Raw genomic sequence first — 8,897 nt, forward strand, 5'->3', positions numbered from 1 at the left:
CCACGGGAAGCACAATATTCACCAATTGCTTTCATGGAATGACATCACCAGCAGCAAGTTGATTGAAGTTGATTGATAATGTTCTTGAATGATTCGATATGTGTTGTCATAGAAGTTTCGATGTTGTATTGTAACTTAGTGAGCTGACTACGAATATAAGGTATTTTTGTAATAGATTTCTTCTTAAAATTTGCTATCAAATACTCCCATATAGCTTGTGAGGTTGAAAGATAACATAGATCAAGCATAAGAGATTCTTGAAGAGCAGAAAGAATATACCGACGAGCTACTTTGTTGAGTGTGACCCACTCATTATAAGCACTTTGCCATTCTTCAAAGATAGGTCATTCAATTAAAATGGTATTATCATGAGTCTGATCAATTGGTTGAGATGGACATTCATAATTACCAAGAACAATATCATATAAGTTGTCACCTTCAAGAATTAGCAACATCTTTGCTTTTCATCCAAGAAATCCTTGTTCTTGAAAGTGAGGAAGGGAACATTGTCCAGAAGGGTAAATTTTAGTAGAAACTCAAGAGTGAGTAATCGTGATGAAACCTTGTCGTAGAAGTCTGTACGAAAAGCTATTATTCTATTTGTTTTTCTATTTCAAGTCCACTTTACCTGAACTGATATAATTTTTGACATAGAACTCCAAATTGAGTAGGGATTTGCTAGGAAGAAAGCTTGAGAGTTCTAATACATCACAACAACTGGTTTTCTTGAGAAAGGCATTGCCTTAAGAGTTTCCCAAATAGAAACTTTTAGGGTGTCCAAGTAAGGCATATATTTAATTCAACATATCTGCAATCTAAATAATGATTGATGATGATCGAATGAACTTATTCTATGCTTAAAATTCAGAACATAAGATGCTCATAAAATACACAATACATCAAATTTAAGCATGAAAAGAACATGAATCAAGAATTGAAGAGATACTACATGGGTATACTTCCTAATTGTCTTCTTCAAGGAATAGGTTATAGTTAATTGTGATAGCTTTGATACCATGTTGAGATGTAGAGAGAAGATATGTAGAGATGCGAGAGAGAGAAGAGACACACTATGTATACTCCCAAAGACTATATCATATTGATCATAAGCTACATATATATAGGTGAGAGCTAGTCTAGATAGGCTGAGCTATATATAGCTTCAACATCGTTTAGAATAAAACATTAGCCTAAATGCATTCTAGAGTATGTGAGAAACAAGCTCATAACCAATGTTGCAAGCCTTGACCAAGAAGAGCTCCTAGTTTAGTCTCACAATTTGTGGTGCATTTCACATTGGCCAATAGGCTTGATATTCTTAATTTGTTACTTCTGATCTTTACTTTGGAGATTCCTTGGGTATTAGATATCAAATGGCAAACTCTTTTTCTTGATTTGGAGCCCTCCTTTCATTCCCTTTAAGTCCTTCACAGAAACCCTAAATGCACAGCATGACAACCATTAAAGCCACTTGCTTGAAGCTCACAATTCTTGAAGATTCATTAGTTTCTTGGCCTTGAGACTCTTCTAAAGTGCTTCTACTTGAAGATTGAAGTAAGATTGAAATTATTAGAGCTCATGGGTCATGAAGAGGCTATTATGGATGAAAATTTGGGGATTCTTGGTTTCAAGCCTTCATCCATCATCAACATGCATTCAAAAATGCTAAAGACTCTTTAACATCGAGGTTCTATTGATCTTCAACTAATGGAAGTGGATCATTGCTTGACATTGAACCCTCACCATTGGAACTCATTGAGCATTTGGGAGCTATTCTTCGACCTACTAAAGATTGGTTCTCCTTGATTCTTCAAGCTTCAAGCCTCTATTGAAAATGTAATCTAATGCATTTTTCTCTAAAATATCTCTAATTCCATTTGCCATAGCCAACATCCTCTTGTTGATGAGAGATTAGCTCATCCATAGGCATGATTTCGATGCTTTATAAGATAAATCCCTCTTCAAGGAAATCTAAAAGTTCCATAGAGCAATTTTGGGCATCATTTTCCTAAAATCAAGCTTTCATTCAAAATGTTGCTTATGGATTTAATAAACTCTAATTTTGTGCTTGGATCATTTACTATTTCCAAAAGAAATTTAGGGTAAGTTAGTAATCAATGAGTCACTAAATTATTAAGGCAATCCCTCATCTCAATCCATTGTTTCTATTCAATCCTTGCACATCATCAAAACTGAAAGATTTTATTTGGGTGATGCATTTCATCCATGATTTCTTAGTGTAGTATGCTCCTACCATGTTCAAATATCCACAAGGAAAAAGTGGATGCTCTTTGTGAGATACAAGAAAAAAGAGAGATTATCCTACCCCATATTGGAGATCTCAAAAGGGTGCACAATCCAACTTGAGGAAATTTACACACCCCTCAAGTCTTATATCCCACCACATAGGGAGCCATAAATACCAATTTATCCCTCACATAGATACAATGAGTGGAGCATTGAAGGCACGATCTTGAACAAATAATCAAGCATTTGTTAATTAGTACATGGATTTTACATGTTACCATAAACTTTGGATAATAGGTTATAGGTGGTTACAAGAGAAATAGGGAATTTTAGATCATTTCTAGGTATTTTCTAGGCATAGTAGGATACTGCAAGGTGCTTTTGAGCGCATACATGTTGATTTCAAGTCCTACCGGGTTGCATTAAGTATTTATAGGTCTTATAGTGATTGGAAAAAGGTTTAGAGACCTTGTATAGGGTTTACATGCAGTTTTACATCGAAGACATGGCTTTTACAGGTTGTTGGACTATTTTGTACAACACTAAAAAGTAGTTCAAGAATATTTTCATATGATTATAATGATATGTTTGATAGCTCATCTCAAAGATCACATTCTTCCCTTTGATTTGGATTATAAAGTACATTTTTTAGATATCAATGTCAAAATATATAGCTATTTTTGTGACATCAGCTCTATTTTGACAGCACTCAAAAATGGCAGGGAACATAGGTAAGAACAAGATTTATAATAATGTATAGCAACAAATCAGAGATTCTATAGTTAAGCATCCACAAGAATACCATCATGAGGAGTCATAAGAGCATGGGGCCTATAGTACTCTTAATGCAACTTTGTGCAATCATGGGACCAAACATTTGGTTAGACATTCGAATCAGTGTCAAAAATTGACAAAATGGTTGAATAGATGGCTCATTCGAATGCATTAACCAAAGAGGCAATTGATTACATGGCCCAATCCACTAAAGACTATTTGGATAAGCTAATAGCTCAAATCTCATAAGTAGTGGCAATGCTATCGGTAAATAAGGAAAGTAGGAACAAATTTAAAGCAAGATAGTCATTATTCAACCTCTAAATTTGAATTATTACCTAGATATAGTTAGACACAAATGGATTCCTAACAATAGCTACGAGGTTGATAAACCTTCCCATAGAAATGAGGAATCCATTGCAAGTATCCATGCAACAAATCCTCAAGGAATAAGAGTGCAACCAGTTGCACGAAGATTTTAGCTTGTATATTAGAGGAGCTTCTCAAATAATTCAGGTTCCAATGGAAGTTACTTGGACTAACATCCACAAACTTCTAATAGAAAGCAAGCATTGAGTGAGAGAGCTCTATATGATAAGATCATAATGACCAAATATAGTGGGCATTCATATTTCCCATCTTATCTAGAGGAATGGACATCAAAACTTGAGTCCTATTCTGAAATTTATCCAAGGTCAGATGAACAAAAAATTCATTTTGCTACTTTTACCAAGAAGGTTTCGCACATATATGGTAGAGATATGTGAAGGAAAAAAATTTAAAATTTATGGTTGGGAAGACTTTAAGGCTCAAATTGACCATGTATTTGTGCCCATTGTTAAGAAGGAAAAGCTGGCTAGAAGATGGTACCAATTGGATCAAAGAAGCATGACAACAAGAGAGTATACCAATTAGGTTTTGAATCTAAAAATGTATATGAAGTGTTAATGATGATTTTAAGTTACATAAATACATTTATGGTTTGGAGCCTAGTCTGTTAGTAGTTGTTATAGCCTAGAAATCATCCATTCTCTTTGATGCAATAGAGTTGGTTGAGATATATGCTTGAAACTGCAGAACATATGTTAATATTCCACCATCATTTGGACACCCCAAAAGTTGCCTACAAATAGAGACACTTTGGGGAAACTTTGGAGGCCCTAACATGTCATATGTCAGCCCTAAATTCCCAACATACCCAGCTTTCAATGCAATAAGGCAAGAAGGGATCTTTAAAGCAAAAATCAACCCCAAAATGGAAAGCAAGCAAGGTGATAATAGGCCATGCAACACTTCAACTATACTAGTGGTGGATAGAAATCTATTCATGTAGATCTCTTCAAAGAGAGGAAAGAAAAATCCTATACTTCAAATGTAGAGAAAAATACACTACTGACAATGCAAACAAATGTGTTTTTAAAAGAAAGCAAAAGTTAACAATAGGTTTGTCATAGAGGAGTTAGGTGATGAGAAGAAAACAATCGTTAACATCAGACTTGCCATAGAGGAGTTAAGTGATGAAGAAAAATTTCCACTCATGATTGAAAATGCTAAACATGATGACTTTGATCATAACAATGGGAAAGATAAGTTCTATGACCCTCAAGAGGGTTTTCTTTTCAATCTATGTGACCACATTCCTTTTGATTTGGGTGGACAAAAGAGTAGTGAGCCATTGCCTACTACCACTTCACTCTATTCAATCTCCATGGATGCATGGACAAGTTCTTGGAGTCCAGGTATACTAAGGATACACATAATTTTGGTAAGGATTGTGTAAATTTTGGGGGACAGTGGTAGTACACATAATTTTATGAATAGGCAAGCAATGGATCATTTGTACTGTCTTTCCACTGATTTACAATAGCCCATTAAGATTATGGTAGCTAATGGAGATGAGAAAATCAACAACCAAATGTGCTAAAAAAAACCCCTTGCACTTGTTTGAAAATTATGACATGCAGGTGGACTTAATTGCTTTAGAGATAGGCCCTATAGATATAGTATTAGTTTATGATTGGTTGATGTGATTGGGAAAATTAATGTGGATTTCCCATAGCTTTGTATGGAGTTTATTAGTGAGGGATATCTTATTCATTTACGAGGAATCCATAATAAATTAGATTTTCATCTTATTACCATTAAGTAGCTCAAGGAGTTTAAAAAGTGCTCTCAAGTATTTTTGTTCCACCTAAATAAATAAGTATTAGCTCAATTTAAAGAATTAGTAAATAATTTAGCATTGAAGGCTTTTCTTTGAGAGTACAAAGACTTATTTTAGATGCATACATCTTTACCTCCTAAGAGAGTAGCTAATCACCCTATAGACTTAGAGCCTCACTCAAAATCAATCACCTTACACATGTTATCCAAATATGAACCTGAGGAAGCTGCAAAGAAAATCAAAGAATTATTAGAGATAGGGTTCATCGACCCTAGTTCTTTGCCCTATACATCACCGGTCTTGTTAGTCAAGAAGAATGATGGTTCCTTTAGGATGTGTATTGATTATTGGGACCTCAATAAGATCATAGTAAAGAATATGTATCCCATCGTAAAGTAGATGATTTACTAGATGAGTGTAAGGGGAGCAAATTATTTTACAAAGATAGATTTGAGATTAGGCTACCACTAAATTTGTATGAGAGAGGGTGATGAAGTAGAAATAACTTTCAAAATTGATCAAGGGCTTTACCATTTTTTGGTTATGCCATTTGGGTTGACTAACATCCTAGCCACTTTTCAAAGCCTCATGAACAAGATACTGTAGCTATTGTAGCCATTTCTCTCTAAATTATTTATTGATATTCTTTGATGATATCCTTATTTACAACAAATTCTTTGAGAATCATCTACTAGACATGAGGAAGGTGTTTGATGTATTGAAGTATCATATAATCTTTGCTAAAAGGAGACCAAATGCTCTTTCATGTAAACGTAGGTGGAATACTTGGGACATATTATTAGTGAGGTGGAATACTTGGGACATATTATCAGCGAGGAGGGAATCAAGGTTAATGCATGTAAACGTAGGTGGAATACTTGGGACATATTATCAGTGAGGAGGGAATTAAGGTTAATTCTAAGAAGGTATAGTGTATGCTAGAGATTGGCCAACCCTTGCAAATACTACTTTCCTTTGTGGATTTCTTGGTTTGTCATCATTTAATCATACATTCATTAGGCATTATGCAACTATTGTAGCTCCTTTGATTGATAGATTCAAGAAGAAATATTTATTTTGGGATGCCATTGTTGATCGGAGCTTCAATCAATTGAAGGACTTGCTTAGTTTTGCTCCTATTTTGGTTTGCCCAAACTTCTCTAAGGATTTTACCATTTAGTGTGATGCTAGTGGAAGAGGCATATGTGCAGTCTTGTTATCGGAGCATGGAGTTATTGTATTTAAAAATCACAAGCTTACAGAAAAAGAGATGGCAATGAATGTTTATGACTAAGCAATGTTAGTTATTCTCTATGCAATAAAGAAGTGGCACCCTTATTTTTATGGCAATTGATTTAGGATTAAAAGTGATCACATGGTCCTTAAGAATTTCATGTCCTAGTCAAATCTTACTTCTAAGTAGTGTAGATGGCTGGATACACTAGAAAACTATGATTTTGACATTACTTATACATGTGCAAAGACAATATAGTGGTTGATTCTCTCTCTAGAATGTGAGCATGTAAAGTTTCAATCATATTACTAAGCTTTATAGTGACTAACTTGAAGAGTTGCAAGAAACCTATCTATTGGATAAAGAAGTCAGCCATGTATTTTAGAAATTACAAGAGGAAAATTTTCAATTTCATTTTAGAAATGGCCTCATTTGATTCAATGGTAAGATTGTTTCCCCTTGTACTTCTTATTAGAAGATTATGGAGGAGATGCATTCTTTGCCCCCATTGACCTATGATGAGATTTTCAAAAATTTTCACTAGAAAGGCTTATTGAAGGATATAAAAGATTCTGTTTCTAAATGTTTGCCATATCAGTAAAATAAGGACAACATCCATAACCCAAGTGGTTTGTTGCAACCATTGCCTATCCTTGAAGCCAAGTGGATACACATAACCATGGATTCATTATTGGCTTACCTATTATGACCAATAAAGGGTGGAAAAATATCTATGTGGTGGTGGATAAACTCACCAAGGTGGCTTATCTATAACTAAGAAGGAGTGGAATTGTATCTATGTGGTTGGTGGGGGGTAGACTCACTAAGGTAGTCCATTTTATTCCCACCAAGTCTCAAGTTATTGCATTAGAAGTTGCCAATCAATTCATAGAGCATATCTTTAAATTACATGGATTATAGCAGGTTATTGTTCATGATAGAGAGACCATATTTATGAGAAATTTTTGATAGGGTGTTTTCAGCTCAATGGGCACTAAATTAGCTCCATGTACAACATACCATCCTTAGACTAATAACAAAAAAAAAGTAAATAAGTGGTTGGAAACTTATCTTAGACATTTCTGTCATGTTATCTAGCATGCATGGGACTCATTGCTCCATTTAGTTGAGTTTTTTCATATAATAATTCTACCCATTTGAGCATTGGTGTTTCTCCTTTTGAGGCCTTTTATGGTCATAAGGAGCCACTTCCTATAGTCTTATTCAGTGAAAAGATTAATCCTTAAGGGAAAGAAGAGTTAGATTTCATGGAGGCCCTTCTTTAGTAGTACAAGTTGAACCTTAAGAAAGCCCAAGAAGAGTCGATGAAGTTGTATGCTAATGAGAAAAGGCACTTGATGGAGTTTTAAGGAGAGTTAGTTCTTTGAAAGTGTTTATCACTTGATACTCTACTCTAAAGTATGGCTCAAGTAATAAGCTTGCACATAGGTTATATGGGCCATACATGTTTCCCAAATGCATATGAGACTTTGGCTTATTGTTTTGAACTTCCTTTATTATACAATACTGCAATGAAGTAAATAAGGTCAATGACAAATAAATAAGTCCAATGATAGGCTAAAAGCCTTTGTAATAATATTAGAGGACTAGGACTTAGGGTTTGCTATAAATAGGGAGCCCTAGCCAAAGTTAGGACCTTTTTTTTCATTATGAACTTGGAAATCATGTAAGTTTTCTTAGTAGTTACATTAGTTCATGTCTTTCACCTACATTGAGGTGAGTTTCCATGGTACTAGCTTGTTTAAGAAATTCTTTCATGTTTCCTTCGGTTAACACATTTCAGTTTCTTTTCCATATCACTTCCTTGTTGATTCCATTAGATTAGGAAAATTTGATTCGATTAGAAGATCCCTTCTTTACATTGGTATCAGAGCATTAGTTTAGATCCAGTCAGAAGTCATTTTCTTGCTTTAGATTTAGTTGCAGTGACTAGGGAGTGAAAACCACATTTAAAATTTAGTCACAGAAGTTAGTTCTTCCATAACCATGGTATGACATGGAGATTTGTCACAAACCATGACTAAGATGGAGGTTCTTGGAATGAAACAGTGGATAATGGCGGGCTCTAGTCAAATTTAGTAGGTCATGGCTCGATTTTTGCCCAAAAATGAAGAGAGATGGACAAAATGAGGGTTACATGGCTTAGTGTGGGTTTAAACTTGAGTTACTTTTCAAGAACATGGGTTCTTCCCTTTCCCTTTCCCTTTCCCTTCAAGCTTTTCTCATGAATCCATGGCCAAAGACTGATCATATCTCTTGCCCATGATCTCTATTATGCCAATGGATTTCATAACCTTGATCTTCACCTCTTGAGCTTCCCTTGGAGTAGTTGTTTGGCTCATAATGCCTCATTCTTTCCCCAAAATCTAGGAGTGGACAATAGTGTGAATTGTGCTTGCAGTACATTCAGGCCTATTTCTTCTCAAGATGAGCTATGGAGCTCAAGTCATCCATGGA

Source organism: Lygodium microphyllum, chromosome 15 (assembly GCF_053477565.2).
Source record: "Lygodium microphyllum isolate KBCC chromosome 15, Lygodium_microphyllum_v1.1.10, whole genome shotgun sequence".
Lineage (NCBI taxonomy): Eukaryota > Viridiplantae > Streptophyta > Polypodiopsida > Schizaeales > Lygodiaceae > Lygodium > Lygodium microphyllum.